Below are 19,851 nucleotides of genomic sequence, written 5' to 3'. Positions count from 1 at the left end.
AGGTAAAGTCAGGTGACCCTTTCCTTAAAAGCCTGTGAGATGGATGGAATATGTGAGTTTTAAGATCCACACAGGCGCATTTACATTACAAAGCCAAGGGGAGAGCTCCTGGAGATTAAGCATTTTTGGTTTTCCTTTCATAGTCCCCTTTTAGCAATTAAGAGAAGCTAGCATAGTATAATGAAATGTAATTAAACTTTTCAATGTTAATAACAAGGCTGCATCCCTTCAGCATCACCCAACAGAACAATTCTTTTAAACTTGTGAGCATCACTGCTTCTTTTTCTGTGAAGGGTCAAAGGATCCTTTATTTTACTATTACACACTTTTCCTAATTGCTCTGTTCTTTGCAATCCAGTTAATGTATCCTGAAGTTAAGGGCCATTATAAAGATAATAATAAGGTGAAGGGGGAAAAATGACAAAACTCCCAGAAATCAATAGCTTCCTCTTGAGCAACTATGTCCCATAAAGGTAACTTAGGTCCTAGGCCAATCACTTTTTCCTTCTCTGCCTCAGTTTCTCAATGTCAATGAGGAGCCAATAGAACAAAGGTAACAGACACCCTCCTTCCTTTGCCATCCTTTAGCCCAGGAGAGAAGATGCCCAGGTAGCAACACCTGTTCAGAACCTGAGACTCAGAAACAAGAGGCAAAACCTGTGCCCACTAGCAGTGTGGAAGACAAGGGTGGAGCCCGGGATCTACAGAACAAGCCTCCTCCAATTGGATCTCTGCTATGCTGCTCTTGATATACAATGGGAGCCTACTGCTAAATAGGAAAGATATGTCATGTGCTCTTAGTGGCATTGCAAAGAAGGATGAGATGATGTTTATGAACTGTCTCAGATAAGAAGTAATTAGGAGAGTGAGGTGATGAGAATGAGGAACATCAGACCTCCTATTTTGACCTTTGGGTCTATGCTTGGAAAAATATTTTTTACACACTAGGGATCAAATTCAGCCTCACACTTGTTAGGGAAATACCCTACTACTGAGCTACATTGCAAACCTTAGCCATAGATTCTTAATTTCAAGATCCTGGTGGCTCAGCATAAGAGGAAAATGTTACAGAAGTGACACAGAACCTCCTTCCCCAGACAGTAGTGACAATAGCCTTAGGACTCAGAACACAAAAGGTCTTGGAAGCAGATCCTCTTCTGTCTTTCTCCTGCCTCCTTCTTGTGTCCTGCCCTCACCCCCACCCCCAAAAGCCAGTAGGGACTGGAATTTCTTTCCCTCAAAAGGAGACATAGAAACTAATACCTTAGTTCTCAAAAACAATGCACAAAGCCTAAATATCTACCTTCATCTTCCTCTGCTCTCCTGTGGAGGGCCCCTCCCCTTAACTGTCTGTCCCACTTCAGGAGTCTTGCCTCACAGCCAGGAGACACACTACAGGGAAAGGCCCCAAAGACTCTGGCAGATGGCTTTTCTGGGGTTTTCCTCAGCCTTAGATCAAGCCTTCTTTGTCCAGTCTTCTTTCTACATGGTTGTCTATGCTTTATTGAATCTAAGTGTAGGCATGCCTGTTTTCCCTGAGGTTTTGGTCTTTGTCCCATGAAGCTATGATCAAATGTCTTGTGTAGTTTTTGTTAGGCCATCTTTGGGTGTAGGGGTGTCTTTGGGACTCTCTATGATAAGCAGGAAAGGTGTGGTTCCCCTCTCCATCTCTACAGCTTATAAACAACAATAACTGAAAAAACTCTCATACCAACTACCCTCTGTCCTTTCAAGAATGGAGTCCAAGGAAAGGGACATTGCTGGTGTGACAGGGCCATCAAACTAAAATGAACACGGTTCCCTCCATAAACATCATTTAGACCAAACAGAAAATGAGTAACAACTATTCACCAGTTGTTCGTAGTTGCTTTGTGATTTAAAAGTGTACCTTGCATGGAAATATCCAATTTAAGCTTTTCAAATAAATTATATGCTAACTGGCTACAAAATTAACTTCAGTTTGTGCTACAAAAATTGGCGTCCAAACATTGGACAGTAAAAAATATCTTTCTGCAGAAAAGTAAGTCAGCTTAGACAAATTTAGGAAGACCTAAAATTTTGTAGGATGAAAACAGAAAGCTTTGAGCTGGTAGTCTTTCAGAAGCACATTAGCTGGTTTCACCATTTACTTCCCCCCTTTAGCATTAGGTGTTTTAGTTCCTAATTTACTCACAGTTTGGCTTTACTGTTTGTTTTGTTTTATTCTCATTCTTTAAAAAATTCTTTTGTGATAGAGGCACTTTTTTTAGTGTATTGTGCCTGACACTGATAATAAAGAGAGAAAAGTGAATTCTCTGTTATATTATTACACAGTAGGTGGGATTCAGCCCAGATGCTATTGTACAACAAGGTTCAATGTCCTTGATATTTTAAAAGAGGAATGACAGATCTGGTCTCTCTGTTTTTTGATTAGAGTCAAAGGGTCTTGATGTAAAGAGGCCTATCAAAGCTTACCAATGAGAAGCTAACTTAATGTAAAAATAAAAATAAACTAGTAAATATGTTACAGCCACTAACTAGAGCCGCTGTTCTGAAACATCTACTGCTTCTAAATTGCTGACACAGGAAAATGAGTCTCCGCTTGTGTGCTCACTTGTTTAAACAGTGTTCACTGAGCACATCCTTTGTGCTGGGCACAATGCTAAGCATGGACAGGCAAAAGACAAATACAGTCTGAATCCTCTGAGATACTTAAACTTTGGGCACTATTAGCATAAGACAGCTGTAGCAGTGCCTGGTACAAGGTGCTATAGAAATTCAGAAGACGGGGACAATTCTCCTTAGTGGTGGTAGGAAGAGGGGCAGAAAAGAATGAGTGGGACTTGAACTGAGCTTTTGAATGTATTAGTTATCTAGGTGACAGTCAGAAAGATTACAGATACCAATGGGGCAGCAAATGTGAAAACTTGAGCAGTGTGGTGTGGAGGGATGGCAGAGGGTGTATTTCAAAGCATAGGTTGGAACTGGTTGTGGACTGCCTTGTGCATCCTCTGTAATGCAGTGGCAAGTTTGTTACAATGCCTTGCTGGTGGTCTTTACTTGTTACAATTGTTGACACCAACGTGAAAGGCAGATTGTAATAGTATTCCCCAAATTTCCAGATAAGAACAAATCCCTAAGAGTAAGCACACTGAGTGTACACCACACCAGGGAACTCTAGGAATATCTATTTTTAGGAAGTATCTTGGGTAATTATTACAATGCTGGTTTTGTTCATGACCACAGATGTATTAGAATTACCTTTAGTTTAACAGAACCAGAATATCTGGAGACAAGACTAAGAATCCTAACTTTTAAGGTGGTTACAATGCAGTCAAAGTGGAGAACTACCTTTTTTTTTGGAGAGGAGGCATGGGGCCATGGGGCATAGGTCACCCAGAAGCTGTTTTAGAGGATGCTTGAGTTGAACAATAGACTCCAACTAGCTCTACGATAGGTGTCTTCATTTTGCAAAATGTAATATCACAGTACCACCATATCAGGTTTCCTGGAAGCTGGGGCTAGGAGGCCACTGCAAACTAGCAGATCCCTTGTCTTTGCTTCTTAGGGGTTGTATCATTTTTTCATTCTGTCTTCTGTTCTTAACCAGCTTCATTTTGTTGTATATGTAATCCAATATGTTAGCCTATTGCCTTTAAATTGTATTACTTAGAGACTCTGTTCTCGCCAAACAGGAAGTTGTGGTCTCTTTGGTCACATGAGGAAAGACTAGATTAGCTGGTTTGATTACCTAAGTTTGCTACAGTTGCATTGACAATAGTCACTTGTCCACATTCACTTTTCCGGGACTCTGAAGGAAGGTCTTCTGAAAAGCTCACAGCAGAGCAGACACATGGAGGTTTATCACAGACACAATGGTAAAAGTAAGAAATGCTTGAGAAGATTCCATCAGTGGTAGAAGAGAGATTGAAGTTTCCAGAAGCTGTCCAGAAGCAAACCCCATAAAAGGAGTGAATCTGAAGGTGATGTCTTCATGGACTGTGAATGCCACACTTTAAAGCAGACATCCCAGGGGGTATCTATTTGCCTAGTTCCCAGAAGATACAGATCCAATTTTGAACTCTATGCATGGGAAGGAAATACAGGACACTAGAAGTCAAAGGAATGATAACAATATTAAGGAAAAGTAGGCTCAGGAAGAAAGGTACAAATTACATAGTCAAGACCCTTTGTAAGTCAAGTGAAATAATTTTGCTTTTTACACTTAAATAAGCTTTATGTGATGGCCGAGAAGACTTTTCAAAATAAAATATAGTGAATGTGCTTATTTTGCACCATAAATATTAACATAGAGACAATAGTCTGTGAAATCTCACCCTCCTGGAAGACACAGAGAACATTGCTAAACTTGCCAACTGTCTCTTACACTGGGGTCTGCTCTGGGTGTGCCCCACTCTCTTTTGTAAGGGACACCCCTTCTTTTCTCCATCTGCCTTTATGCTTCAAGAACTTCCTGCTTGCCAGGTGGTGGTGGCGCATGCCTTTAATCCCAACACTTGGGAGGCAGAGGTAGGCGGATCTTTGTGAGTTCGAGGCCAGCCTGGTCTACAGAGCGAGATCTAGGAAAGGTGCAAAGCTACACAGAGAAACCCTGTCTCGAAAAAACAAAAAGAAAAAAAAAGAAGAAGAACTTTCTGTTTAACACTGCACATGAGTCTATTCCTCTCTTCCTCTCCTCCTCTGCAGTTTACATTTGTTGTGTGCTGCAGACAACCTAAACAGTCGGAGTGAAGACATTTAACTTTTTTAAAATGTATTTTTATTTTATGCTTATAAGTACTTTGCCACATGCATATAGTGCCTGCAGAGGTCAGAAGAGTTATGAGTCCCCAAGACTGAAGTTGCAGATGGTTGCGAGCCAATATATGGGTCATGGGAACCAAACCTGGGTCCTCAGCTACTGCACAACCTGTTCTTCACTGCCGAGCCATCTCTCCAGCCCTGAAATTTAACTGTTTTAATTCTCACAATAGCTCTTTGAAGACCTGCTGTCACCACTTAACTACTGGGGGAAGTGACTTTTGGAGAAGCTGAATCATTCACCAAAGATACAGGAACTAACAAATAGCAGTTTCTTGATCATGGCTCAACCACAGCCTGTGCAAAATGATTAGCTTCATATCTTAATCTTCCAGAAACTAAAATGCAGTAGTAGAGTCTACCAGTGCACTAGGACTGTAATTGTTTTGCCTTCTACTGTATTACCCACTCACTAAAGGCTCATTATTAACAGCTAGACTGGCCTTGTCTGAGTTCTGTTATCTTTGAGCATTATAACCAAAAACAGGTCATCCAACCTCTGGGCCTCAATTCCCAGACCAGCCTTAGAGATTCATCATGAGACGCAAATGACAGTCAATGCCTGGATTTTAATACAATGCCTTCAGCTATTATAAACTGATAAAATACAGTTATCTCTTATCATTATTGCAGTATTAACAAGAGAGAAGTGAAGTTTCTGCTTTTCCCAAAGTCAGTTTGAAATGTTGGAATGGCACCATTTACACTGTACAGTATCAAATGTAGTATTAATTTGTGGAGTGTCATAGTTAGCATCAGTTGTCAACTTGATACATTCAAGGAAGTGGGTCCTTCCCTTTAGGAACTGCCTCCATAAGACTGGCCTGTGGCCATGTCTGTGAGGCATTGTCTTAATTGCTGATAGATGTAGGGGAGCCCAGGCCACAGTGGACAGTCCCATTCCTGAGCAGGCAAGCCTGAGCTCTATAAGAAAGCTAGCTGAGCAAGCCAGGAGAAGGAAGGCACTGAGTAGTGTTCCTCCAGGGGCTCTGCTTCAGTTCCTGATTGCAGATTCTTGTCTTGAATTGCTTCTCTGGCTTCCCTCGATAGACTGTAGCTTTTAAGTTGAAATAAATCCTTTTCTCCCAAGTTGCTTTGGTCAGTGTTTTGTCATAGCACCAAAAAAACAAACTAGAACATAGAGCTACATTACCAATCAAATCAGTAAGTACCATCAACCACCATCTAACTAATCATGAATAACATATATTGATTCACTATTAGGCCATAGTCCATGTTTTTGAAAGGCAAAAGGTAGAAATTACATGCTTTCCAAAAAGCCAATACTTGTATTTCAGCCATAAGCTAAATGTTGATTCTTTTTTAAAACCATCAATTGCACTTATAATCTACTGCCTTTTCTGAGTTAGTTTCAGCATTGCTATGGAATATCTTTACATAATCTAAGCTATATTTACTAGCAAATATAACTTCTTTTACAATGTAGCAAAGTTGTCAGTTAAGTGCATTTTGAGTGTAGATTGATATTCTGCTTATGTGAAGTCAAAACCAAATACATTATAGATCTTTTTGACAGCAAGAAAATAAATTTTGCCTGAGAATAAGGTTTATCATATTTTACAAATATAGACAAGGTCATGAAATCTGTCATCTTTTTTCCATCATATGAATTGATCTGAATGGGTAATTCTATTGTTGATGGTTTGTGTGAGCATCAACTACATGGTCTGTGTTATGGTATAGGGGGTAGTAGGTGTAATTAGTATTAGCAGAGCCTAGATCTGTGAGCACTTCGTTTTTCTGTCTCATAGGCTACATGGCAATTTTCATCAGAAACAACTCACTTCTTTTTGACTGTTTATGTCAAATTAATGCATTTTCAGTCACTGTCAAAATTATGCTGCTCTGCTTGAAGACAGCTCTATATATGTGAGTGTATCCATAATTATCACAGGGAGTGGTTTGATTATCCCATTCTAAGGCAAGAAAAGCAAAATGCAGAGAATTCATGCTTTGGGATTTTCTTTTGTCCTAAAGCCAAAGCAGGTGCCTTAAGAAAAGCCTTTAAGTTTGTTTCCGTGGCAAAGACATAGAGCTGTAGCAACCCTGACTTCACCATTTCTGCATGGGCTAGCTCTAGACAAATTACTCGTCTTAAAAAGAGTAATGCTATCAGTTGAAAAGAATTACGAGGCATTAACTGTAACAGCTCATATTTACTACCACTTTCAGCACCAGCACAAGCATTGTGACAACCAGTAGCACAACCACTGCCTTTATCATCACCACCACATCACAGCTTCCATTGTTATCCTCATGAGTATTGCCCTCACCAGTATAACCACTGCTGCCACCACAGTCACCAGCACAAACATTTACTTCACTGTTACCTCAATCATCATTATCATACCCCTCCTATCATTGTAGAGCATGTCATGTACTGGATGATAAAATAAATGCTAGCTTCCATGATTATTGCTATAATATTTTATCTTATTGGTTTTCAGTTCATGAATTTGAATATTCTGACTTCATTGCCTTGATATAAAATACACTTTCATGTTCTAATGGGCTAGTCAGAGTAAAAGCATATATATATATATATATATATATATATATATATATATATATATATACCATTCGGTATATAAGGTAAAAATGTAAAATGCTTACTCTTCACTAGTTTTTTCTCTCCATAATAGCCAGGAACAGACCTTGAATGTAGAAGTTCCACACAGGAGAATGTCCTTCCCTGAAAGTAACTCACCAAGTACCACAAATTAACAATATACAATGGCAGTGGATGTAACTCAGTTGTAGCATACTTGACTAGCATTTGCAGGACCTAGATTTACTTGACCATGCTAGGTGAAACAAAAATGAAAACAAAACCTCACAACAAATAAGACTATGCATATGGAGCATCCTCCTAAGATAATTTCCAAGTCTTCAGAAGGCAAAACTCATGATGTATTTCTTAGGACATGTTTCACATGACCGTCAAAGCAAAGCACAAGATGGACTTTCTGTCCAGAATGGGCACAAATGCATTGCACTGTTGACATTTGTCCTTTATGGAACTGGTTTTCTGCTCTGATAATGAGCTATCCAATTTTAGTTTCTGCAGACCAGGCTGACTTATGATCTTTTCTTTTCTCCACAGGAGCACACTTCCCATAACCCTTTCCCCTTACCTTGGGAACAGAACAAGCTAGATCTGCGTGGGGCACACGCAGGGGCTCCTGCTTTCTGAGATAAACTTTCCTAAGAGCCTAGAGAAAATTTCATAGGCGAATGTGTTCTCTACACCTCTTGCTTTCCTTTTCCTTGCAATGTAAAGCACTCATCAGCACATTCAGAATCCTTACTGTTGACTCACCTCATAAAATGCATCAACATCCACTAGAACATACTGTGTACATTAGTATGTGTCACCGTAGGAAGGGATACTTTTTGTCTGAATTTTGATGGTTTGTGTCATTTCTTACAATGAAAAAATTCCTCAAAAGTAAAATTAAAAATCATTTCTAGAACTTCTTAAATATGTCCTAAAATATGTCTATTTAAATGGGCTGAGTTAGTTGAGCGTATTTCTTGTAAAGTTCAATTACCTAGTATTGGACCTAAGAGCAGGGGAAGATACTTGACACTGTGCTTCCATCATAGACTGTGTGGATGAGTCTAGACCAGACAGCTTAATGCTCCTGAACACTAACATCCTTATCTCTAAAATAGGGAATGTAACAGTTTAATATCTCAGATGAATTGTGAAAAAATGTAATGATGAAATTGATAGCACAGAACTCAGTGGCATTCAATAGGTCTCAGGAAACAGGACATAGCTCCTTTCTTCCTAAGTAGTTATTCACTTATTAAATAGTGGGTTCACATTGTCTTGCTTTACCCACCATTTGCATTAAGGTCTTTCAACATAAAAGTTCCATCATTCAAATTAGATGTACTTTCATGGAGAATGTGAATTTAGTCAAGTAGTTAACTTTCTGTAAGATACCAGAGCAGTTTAATAAAATCAAGTCTACATGGATCAAGAGGCAAAGGGAGAAGAGTTGGCAGAAAGGAAATAGAAAGAAATAGTTACCTGTTCTACTCACAGGCCAGGAGATGTGGTGACAGGAGGCTAGAGAGAGGCTTGATTGAATTCAGGAGACCTAGTCTTGGCCAATGTATTTTTTGTTAAGAGATTTTTTTAAGCTATGGAGCTTTATTAAGAGAACATGAAGTTTGTAGGTTTAGGTTTAATGAAATTAAGTAAAAACTTTCCTGGGGACCTTTCCACATTGAATCCCATCAGTCTTTGATAATGGATGAGGCATCCCATTGAATCAACCCATGTCTGTGTCAGACAGAGAGATGTGCTCTACCTGTATTGTCTCATTTTGTCGTCACAGTGGCACACAGTCCCCATTTTAGGAAGAAGCAATCTCTGCAAGGAGATCCTTAGTGATTTTTTTCCCAAGGTCAAAAATCAAAAAGAACAGAGCAGGATTGATAACACCCTTGAATACAAAGCCTCAGGTACTTTCTACTGTACCATGCTGCCACCCTCTGGGACAGAAACTGGGGATGAAGCTATTAAGAACCAAACCTTAATTAAATGACTTGCAATTATATTTCACATAATGTGAGCAGTGCTGTAAGAACCATGTAAGCTTGAGGGGGAAAGATGCCTGTTTTGGCAGAGATGTGGTACTTAATATTTAACAAAAGGATTTAGGAAACCAAGCAACAACCTGACTTGTAGCATTTGCTGATTTTTGGAGAGTAATTATGTCTACCTAGCAGATTTCAAGCTATCAATTTAACCCCAAATGAATTGGAGTTGGAACAAGATATATACAATACCCTTCTCTCTTTTTTTCTCACTCTGAATTTATATGATTCTTTTTTCAATACATAAAAAAGTAACATGTTAATAAAAGTAACATGCCTCAATTAGTCCCTTTTCCTTTTCCTTTTCCAAGTTATTCAGGTTACTAGTTTACCCTTCATTTTTAAATAAAACTGTTCATTTTCTTGATGAAAAAAAGAAAATAAATCCTCAAGTGCAACTTCTTGTGATGACTTTTCCATTTTCTTGGACACACTGGATAGTTTATATCACTTTTGAGTGAATAAATTGCAGGACTTCATGTGTGAAGTTTTCAAGGAGTCCAACACAGGATTCCTCTAGTAAACTAGCAGGTGACAGCTGCAGGGTCAGCTTTGCTGGGGAAGAGTCATGAAGGAAACCTGAAGAGGAAACACACTAGCTAATGGCCCTATGCTCCTTAGTCCTCACTTTCTTAAAGTGTTGCAATTGCTTGAAACATTCTAGAATACAAAGTGATGGACAGATTGTAAGGAAATTGCAGGCAGAATTTGCATAGTTGCAACTTGAGCAAGCAGTGGAGCTGTCATTTGTAGATATTCAGATGTAGCGTCTGGGAAAGGATTGCTAAGACAATTTACTTCATCTTGTTAATTTCATATGAACAATGCAAAGAAGAATGTAGTAGAGAGTTAAACATGAAAAGTCTTCTATGTAAGCAAGTTTGCACACATTCTCGATCATTAGTCACATCAATGTGCAAAAATTTCTTCTCTATGAAACAAAGAAGGAAGAGGATGTTTAAGGTATGACTGCTCTTTAGAGGCAAAGTCAGATCTGAGTTAAGAACAAACTTCCCCTTCAAAACTTATGATAAAGTTGAGAAATAAAAATCTAAATATTCAACTGTTACTTATGGCATAATATATTTATGTTCAATATGCCAGCTTACACAGTAAATATTATACTAGAAAAACAAAATAGGAAATAATATTTTTTGTAATAAAAGAAATGAATGATATTTTATTCTGAAATTAGTAAAAGAGAATATTAATATTCTATTAACTTGATAGGCACCAAAACCATTACTGAATGAAACTGGGTATCACAGCCACTGAAGAATGATTACTTAAAATGCTTATGAACAATACATGAACATGTATAAATATCCTTCTTCAAATTCTTTCACTAACAACAAATTAAATTAGAATATCAAAGTTTCTTCTTATGAGAGTTTATAAAACTCTATAGTGTTCTAAGCCTTCAACTTCATACAGAATGAAAATAATAAAAGTAAAATTAAAATAGTAGCATGATTCAGATTTTCCAACAGTTTAGAATGCCTCTAAGTTTAGGATTGTCAACTTAAAAACTCATATCTGATAGGATTAAAAAAGCACAGATTTGAGTCTGAGATGAGCTTCCTCCAAGTCAGAAGGGTACTAGCAATTCGGTCTATGCTGGCTGGTTGTATGTCAACATGACACAATCTAGAGTCATTTGGGAAGAAGCAGCCTCAGTTGGGAAAATAAATGCTCCCACCAGACTGGCAAGCCTATGGTACATTTTCTTGATTGATTATAAACATGGGAAAGGCCTGCCCATTGGGTGTGGTGCTACCCCTAGGCAGCTGGTCAAGGATGGTATAAGAAAGCATACTGAGCAACCCAAGCAACATTCTCCATGGCTTCTCCGTAAGTTCCTGCCTTCATTTCTTCCCCTGACTTTCCTCAGTGACTGGCAGTGACCCAAGAGTTGTAAGCTGAAATAAAGCCTTTCTTTCCCAAGTTGTTCTGGTCATGATATTTTATCACAGCAATAGAAAAGTAACTAAGACACAGTCATAGTTTGACATAGGACTGCTGGTGTCAAATGAGACTTAGGGAAACATCATCACAGATCAACTAAGGAGAACTAAGGGGTCTTGGTAAAGAAGTGACTCATGGCTATATACAGAACTACAGAGAGAATTACTCTAGGCTTGGGTTGTGGGACTGCCTTTCCATTTCCCTAATCCCAAGTTCATAGCCGACACATTATTCTTATGCCCAGAGTGATAGACTATTTTTTTGACACAAGGGGTAGAGAAAAATGATTTTGATTTAGATGATTTTGAATTTTGAGACCTTAAAAGAAATCATGTTGGAAAGGTTGGCTGAGTCAGAGCTGTGAATGTAGACTCAGGGGTCATCCAGAGCACAGTGCAGTGGTGATACCAATGAGGGACAGATCTGACGTAAGAAGAGAGGAAACCACAACATCTGATGGGTCAGAAAAGATTTAGAGTTTTTGTGATGTGAAGATTGTCAGAAGAAAGAAAAGTAAGAAATAGAGTTCCTCTAGACTGGACAGGACCAATCAGGCCTTGTCAAAGGATTATGGGAATGGCACTATGGAGCCTTCCTACAAACTGAGGTCCCTTAGCAGGCCACTGATGAGGAACGAGGAGAGAGTGGAAGCATACCAATGGCATCTTGATCTGATTGTCTCACAGACCCTCCTGGGAATCTTAAAAATACACATTCTTAGAATCCAACTCTGTAGATTCTGGTTTAAAAAGTAAAATTCCTATGGCATGTCTAGAATTTTGATAATAAATTTTTAATGTGATTCTTGTATTCAGTTGTCTGCTTTTTTCCTATTTCAGTCTAATTAATTGTGAAACATCTTGAAAGTAAGATCCATGTTTCTAAAGCTTTTCTAAGTGTACCTACAGTGCCTGAGAAAAATGGAAGTGGTCACTATTGTGATAGTATTTAACTGGCCTTTTTATTGCTGTTCTTTAAGATAAATTACAGAACTGATTCATTGCTTAGATACTTGGACTCTAAGTGGAATAAAAAATTCAGTGTCTTTTGGTAACAAAACAAACAACCTTTGGTGTTAGGATGAAACCTAATGATGGGGAGAATGTCTTTCTGTACACTGCGAATATGTGTTGCTCTGATTGGTTGATAAATAAAGCCATTTGACCTATGGCAAGGCAGCTTAGAGGCAGGCAGGAAATTCAAAGAGAGAGACAGGAAGAAGGTGGGAGGAGATGTCAGCCCACCACCCAAGGAGCATCATGTAATGGGATGCAGGTAAAGCCACAGAACTTGTGGCAATATATATATTAATAGTTATGGGCTAATTTAAGATATAGAGCTAGCTAGCTAAAAACTTGAGCCATGGCCATGCAGTTATAATATAAGTCTATGTGTGTTTACTTGGGTCCAAGAAGCTGCATGACTGGTGGGTGAGAGAGATTTGTCCTGAAGTGGCCAGTAACAAAAAGACTTTCAGAATGTTTCATGGTATCAAGCTATGTGGGCTTTATTTTCAGAGAATTTGACTTGGAGATGGTTAAATATGCCACCCAGAGAGTATATATGTACTGACATATGAAAAAAAATACTTTATAGTTATTCCATAATAGCCTTCATTTACAGTGCTATTTTAAAAGCAGAAGTTTTTCAGCTTGTTTCCAGTGTTGGGGGGCGGGGGAGAATTTCTACTGTGTAGCAGCTCAGAGTTTTAGCACTATGGATTTTCTCCACTGATATTCAATGAAGGGAATTCATTTACAATGTGTGATCCACAAGGTGTCAGCAACCATCTCACAGCTAAGGGACACTTCAGCTCCAGTCAACCACACCCCTCAGTACAAGGTCTGTAGAGAGCAAGTCTCCACAGAAATGCCTCTTTCTGTGCGTTGTTAAATAGCAAAACAGCTGTAACTACTGTGGTGGAATAATTTTAAGAGTTGAGGAGAAACATACATCTGTTCTAGCATACAGGATGTGGCCTACTTCTTTTAAATGTCAAGCATAGAGACACAGATTTTATTTTTAAAACATAGAAACACCCATCCCCTCTGATTGAGTCTAAAAACTAATGTTTTCTCATCATGGAAAAAACTGACCATGATTTTGGAACAGTCATTTTAACATTAGTATGTTTGAGAGCTTTGAAAGACATTAAGGAATTAAGTTAACAAATCAGGTTAAAATTTTCACATTTTTCTTAGCACTTAATAATGTAATCAAGGAGAATTACTATTACTATTTTTCTTTATTCTATTATATTCTACAGGCATACGCAGTAAAGATAAAAAGACTGGGCTAGGGAGGTATCTCCGTGGGGAAGAGCTTGCCACTCATGTGTGAGGACCTGAGTTTGACCCCCAGACCCCATGTAAAACTGCTTGCATCTGTAGTCACAGTCCTGCCTGCCGTGGCAAGGTGGGCAGCACACTCAGGAGACACACTCATGGGATCGGATGCCCAGAAGCTGACCATCCAGCCAGCAAACCTGGTATACTCTGTGTGAACAAGAGTTCTTACCTCAAATAAGATTGAAGGTGAAGACTGACACCCACACACGTGTGCCTACACTCACACACTCCACATACACATCACTACCATGCACCTCTAACCCCCACACAAATATAAAATATTAAAATGCACTTTATTTATATATGCTGTTAAAGGAAAAAGTGTTCCTAACCTTCTAGTTACACTGATGTCTATGTGTTAATACAAAAATGTGTGGAAAAAAATCAAACTAAATAAAATTATCTTCATAGAGCTTTGTTATTAAGCAAAATTATCATTTAACTTTGGAAAATGGAAAGAAAATGAAACTTAATATCTTCAAATTGGATAAAAATTTACATCAAAGGAATGCTTTTAATTTTGTTTTCTGCTCCAAGTTAGTTTGTTTAAAAGTCAATTAGGTTTACGTAGCCCTGAATTTGCAAACAAAATTGATATTGAGTCATTTTATTTTAGAAACTATTTCTTTTTTTTAACATTCTAGTAGTGAAAATGGTGTAAGTGTTCTATTTTAATATTTACAAATTTAGAAAGTCATAGGATTGAAGCACTGTTGAAAGCTGTGAAGATGAACTGTCTATTTTGCCAGCATGTCAAAGATGCCAACCCTGTTCCACTTACGTATCTACTCAGGATATGTTTATAACTTCTTTCTTGTACTCTGTTATTTGTTTTCTTTTTTAAGATTTAAAAGTATATCATTTACTCACATAATTGTGCCTCTCATGTCCATCTCTTACTTCTTCTTTTTCATATTGTTTATTCCCTCCTTCCCATTCTGTAGGAGCCACTTAATTCAGTTGAGCTAAGATCCTGCACATGAGCAAAAAGATAGCTAGGATGTTCCTAGGACCACCTTCAATGCTACCACAGCAGGCAGTTTCAGAGAAAAACTGAAGAGTCACACAATACCATGAGATGAAGACAGATCTTTTCTCCTCTCTGTGTAAATTCTGCATACTTACTTTCCAGGTGAGATCTCATACACTCAACCACACACTGAGACTGTGGAAGAGACAGACAGTCAGATGGGGAGACAGGAAGGGTCTACTGGGCATTTAGGGATTAGCACCCAGTTGCGCCCTACTACTTCCCATGAGACACTTCTGAGGAGCTCCAAGAAGAGCTTTGGAATCATCTCTATACATTAACTTGTCTTACTATTCTAACAAAATACCCAAAGAAAGCAACTTAAGAAAGGAAAGAAGAGTTTATTTTGTCCCAGTTTAATTGGTGAGTGAAGAATTCAAGACAGGAAGAACGAGAGTGGGCTGGTGACCCTGCATGCCCAATCAGGAAGCAGCGAGTAATGAAGGTGTGTTCAGTTTGCTTTTTCCTTTCTGCTCAGTTCCATGGAATGATCCAGTCACGTTTAAGGTAGGTCTTTCTGCCTCAGTTAACCCAATCTAGATAATCCCTCCCAGACAAGCCCAGAGATTTCTTTCCATGGTGATTATAAATCCCATTAACTTTACAATCAATACTAATCATCACATTACCCTTGCTCCTCTCTGTTTCTCACTCTCCACTGCAGCCAGCTATCCCAAATTCCCTTTGACCATTGCCAATTTGCAGGTCTGAGCCATCCTCATTGTTAATCAGTTGTGCCAGCACATAAGTAGTCTCCTTGCTTCTGCCTTTCTTCTCAATTAGACAGGTAGGTTTGTTAAACTACAAGTCAGATCCTACTAGTCCTTCTAGACCCCCAAAGTTCCTGTCTTATTCAGAACAAAAAGTCAATGTCACAAAATGACTTATGAAACCCTTCACAATTTGAGGGCTATTTCCAAACCCATACCCCTCTGAGCAGGACTCTGGCTTTTTCACTCTGCTCTAGATGCAAAGTTCTTCCCATTTCCTTTTAAAACAGCAGGCAGACTCCATCATAGGACTCTTGAATTTACAGCTCTCTCCATGTGACCACATTGAACATCTTTCTGATTGTCTATCTAGCCTCGATCCCACCTTTATTTTCACTCCCAGGCTCTTCTGACCTGGCTCATATACACTTCATAGTTCTCTGGGTTTTTTTTTTTCTTTTTTCTTCTTCAATAATTAGTATGCAATATACTGCTTACCATAGCATAGTTTAATTATTTGTGTTTTTCCTTGCATGTCACCCCACAAGAATGCTAATTTGAGCCAGTTTTGCTCAGTTCTTTGCCTTCTGTGCCAAAAGCAGTGTCTGGCACAGTCAGTGTAGGCTGAGTTATGTCTAACAAGGGGGACCTTCAACTGCACCCTGGGGAGTAGGAGGGGTCCCTGAATGGGGGTGAAGACTGAAGAGGCCATTTTCCTGGTACAGGGAAATTAAACTATGTGAGGATAAAGACTTGATGGGGAGGTGGGGGGAAATCTTCTGTTTCTAGTTCCCAATGAGAAAGGAATTCACAGAATACGTAAGTCTAAAGGACATTTACTTGATGAACAGAAGCTTCAACCCTGGAAAAGTCCTCCAATATTCTCATCTCAGGACTATCCCTAACATTTAAAAAAAATTAAGTTTTGCCAAAATAAAAAATAAGCAAGACAATAAGCATTTTTCCTCCAACTGATATGAAATCTATTGAGCTAAAAATACCCACAAATGCTAGGTAGTGGTGGTGCACGCATTTAATTCCAGCACTTGGAAGGCAGAGGCAGGTGGATCTCTGTGAGTTCGAGGTCAGCCTGGTCTAAAAAGCAAGTTCCAGGAAAGGTTCCAAAGGGTACACAGAGAAACTTTGTCTTGAAAAAACAAACAAACAAAAAACCTAACCAAATATAAGATATTATGTATTATTTTTTATATAATGATATCTCATTGTAAATAATTAGCTTTGTACATGCCTTAAAACATTTTAAATTCTCAGATAGCCAAAAACAATATGATGGAATAGAAAGTGGGATGGAAATATGAATGTTAAAATAACAACCAGAACTAGATGAGAGGACATTGTTGTTCTTTGATTTCAGGTCAGAGAAATCAGTCTGGAACTAATCCGGAAACTCTCCCTGATGGAAGGTGCTATGCAAGCTGTGGGAGGAGAAAAGACTGATGGTCTCATCCAGCACTGGACACTGTGTGCCATATGAGTGACATCCCAAGCAAGATGTGCCCATGGGTGCAGAAGTGTCAAGATCATTTATGGTGGCAGCCTCCTGCGCTGTGGTTGGATTTGAGGTCGGCCTGCTCCAATGGAGACAATTTGTGCCTAGTGCTGTAATCACAGGCAAACCAACAGCTAGGGAAATTATGGGTCCTGGGTGAGAATCTAATGATGGTGTGTTTTTTTTTTAATAGTCATGCTGTTAAAGATGTTTCCTAAATATTTATATTTATGGATATGAATTTGTGCTGCTCCCAACCTTGATCAGAGGAACTTATTGCAATAAGCAGTGTTTAATGCAAAGACACATTGCTGTGCAAAGTGCTAAAAACACATGACACTGAGTGCATAGGCTTAGGCTGAACAGTTTCACGTGCTTCCTCTCCAGGGTTTGGGAAACATCATGGAGAAGGGGAAAGAATGTAAGAGCTAGAAGATGGGAAGGGATGCTCTGAAATGTTATCCTTTGTACTGGATGTAGCTACAGACACATGAGCTCATAGCAACTATGGTTACCTACACAAGATATGTACACATTTAAGCCAGTTAAAAATGGCACCATGGATTGTGGAGAGGATTCCTGTGCCCTACCATTAACTTGAGAGCTATTGGCAGTTGATGATTGCTGGGGGGCGGGGGGAAGAGTTACTTTTGATAGGAGTGTGTAGATGACCCATGGCCATGCCCATGCCAATGCCCATATAGGCAGTACAAATTGAACTCATTGTGTTAATAAGATAATAATAAAAAGAGGATCTGAACTTGAGAAAGAGATGTGATGGGAGATGTAAAAGGGAGTATGAAGGGTAGATATGATCAAGAGACATTGTATATATGTATGAAAATTTCAAAGGACAGATGCAAATTTTAAAACATAATCAGACAATATTGGCAATTAATGAAGCTAAGGCTAGGTTATAGCTATATAGAACACATTATTTTCATTATTACTTTTTATATATTTCTATGTGTTTGAAATTTTCTATAAGTGATTTTAAGTATGAAAGACAAACTGAAAACAAGTCTCCAAGTTTCACTAGTTCCTAGTTCCTCAAAACATGATAAGAAAGTCAACTAGCTGCCATTTTCTTCTTCTTCGCTTCACTGAAGAACACATCATTCATGTTATCTTGGATGTGATTGTAAAACATTGACATCTCTGATAGAGCCTAAATGAGTTTATCTCCTGCAGAGTCAACTTGAGAATGGGTCTTGATGAAATTGGGTATTCTTAAGCTCCATGAACTCAAACCCCAGAGCTTTAGTAAAAGAAAGGACTGTATTTCCTTTCTTTCCTTAATTTGCCAAGATCTTAATGTAAAACATAAATGGCACAGTTTTTGTTTTTCATAATGAGAAAGAACTTCTAATTTGTAAATTATTTATAAATAGTAGATAACTAGAGCCCTGTCATAGATTCTTAGCTTTATATGTTTTGATATGAAATCACGTAAACATCATCTAACCTTCCCATTGCATGTGCTTCGTTGTTTTAGCCCCATATAGTTTTGACTGTGGCTCTGCAGCTGTATGCAATACACATATAATATCACAGATTCCAATCATTTTACCCTTGACTGCTGTATCGCTGCATGTCCTGAACTCTTGGGTGCTTCATTTGGACCACAGGCATCTATGTTTGAAGTCTAGCACAGGTGAGACGGAGGCGGTACACTCATGAACTCTAGTTCAACCTGGGTTAATGTGGCAAGTCCTTGCTTCCGAAAACAAAACAGAAAAATCACTGAGTACAATTTAAGTATAACTTAGTGTAAGTGACTCATATAAGAAATATATAATCCAGTTCAGATTTCTGTAATTTGGAAGGAAGATGTGCAAATGGTACATTTTACCCACTCTTTATATCAGGGGCTCCCTTTTCTGCCCACTTATAATGCAGGTGACTTTCCATTTCCTCTTCCTGTCTGAGCAGTGTTACTACAAGTTCTCTGTACAGTGTCATGAAAGTAATTCAAAACCTTACCCTGCACTCAGCTGGGTACTCCTTCCCCTGAAAGTCCCTGTGAGGTATGTCTTGACAGTCAGGTAACCCTATGCAAATGACCTATGCAAATGACTCTATGCAAATAAGTCCCACCCTCTGTTGGTGTCATCTTGTTTTAGATTTTTTACTTATTTGTGTGTTTCCACATTTTTTTACTGTGTTGAAAGCTGAAAGCTACTGGAGGACAAACATGTCCTATTTGACTACCATTCTCTGCTTGAGACATTAAGAAAAAGAAAAGATAAAATCATCTTAAGGAATATTCACTCATTTTAGCTACCTAAGGTTCATTAACATATATTTGATTAATTCTTTGTTCATCTTAGAGAAAGAACTTAAGAAATCTTTCAATTTTGGTTAATAGCAGAATCCATTAAATTGGAGTTCAATTATCTAAATAGCCAATAATTTCCTCTTCCTGGTACATGCTTTCTCAGCAAAGATTTAAGATCCAAGAATGATGAATGATGTTGACTACCATTGTGACTTTTCATCCTTAAAACATTCTGTATGTTCTGCTAGAACTAACAGCATTCTTGGACCTTCAATTCAACACATTCAGTCCCCTAGTGTGCAAGAAACAGAATTTGTTTCAAAATAACATGAAAAATTGTAACAAACAGTTCCCATTTGAGAGGCAAAAAAGGACACCAGATCTGCTTACTAACTCCAAACACAAAAAATATACTTAACAATGTCTGTACCTGAGGTTGGAGAGGTGGCTCAGCAGTTAAGAGTGAAAGTTGCTATTGTAGATGGCCTGTGATTGGTTCTCAGCATGGTTGCTCACAGCCAGCTGTCACTCTAGTTCTAGGAACTTTTGGTCTCAGTGGGGACATGCACACACTTAAA

At 38.5% G+C, this 19,851-nt stretch overlaps 1 protein-coding gene across 10 annotated transcripts in view; it reads right to left on the bottom strand.

Moving 5' to 3' along the window:
* The window catches only part of Magi2 (membrane associated guanylate kinase, WW and PDZ domain containing 2), a 1,445,964-nt gene that overhangs the window by 782,165 nt on the left and 643,948 nt on the right, over positions 1 to 19,851 (bottom strand). The window lies entirely within an intron of this gene.

The sequence above is a fragment of the Peromyscus maniculatus genome, chromosome 3, assembly GCF_049852395.1.
Source record: "Peromyscus maniculatus bairdii isolate BWxNUB_F1_BW_parent chromosome 3, HU_Pman_BW_mat_3.1, whole genome shotgun sequence".
Taxonomy (NCBI): Eukaryota; Metazoa; Chordata; class Mammalia; order Rodentia; family Cricetidae; genus Peromyscus; species Peromyscus maniculatus.
Note: the sequence above shows the minus strand (reverse complement) of the source record. Positions and strands in the feature narration are given on the sequence as shown.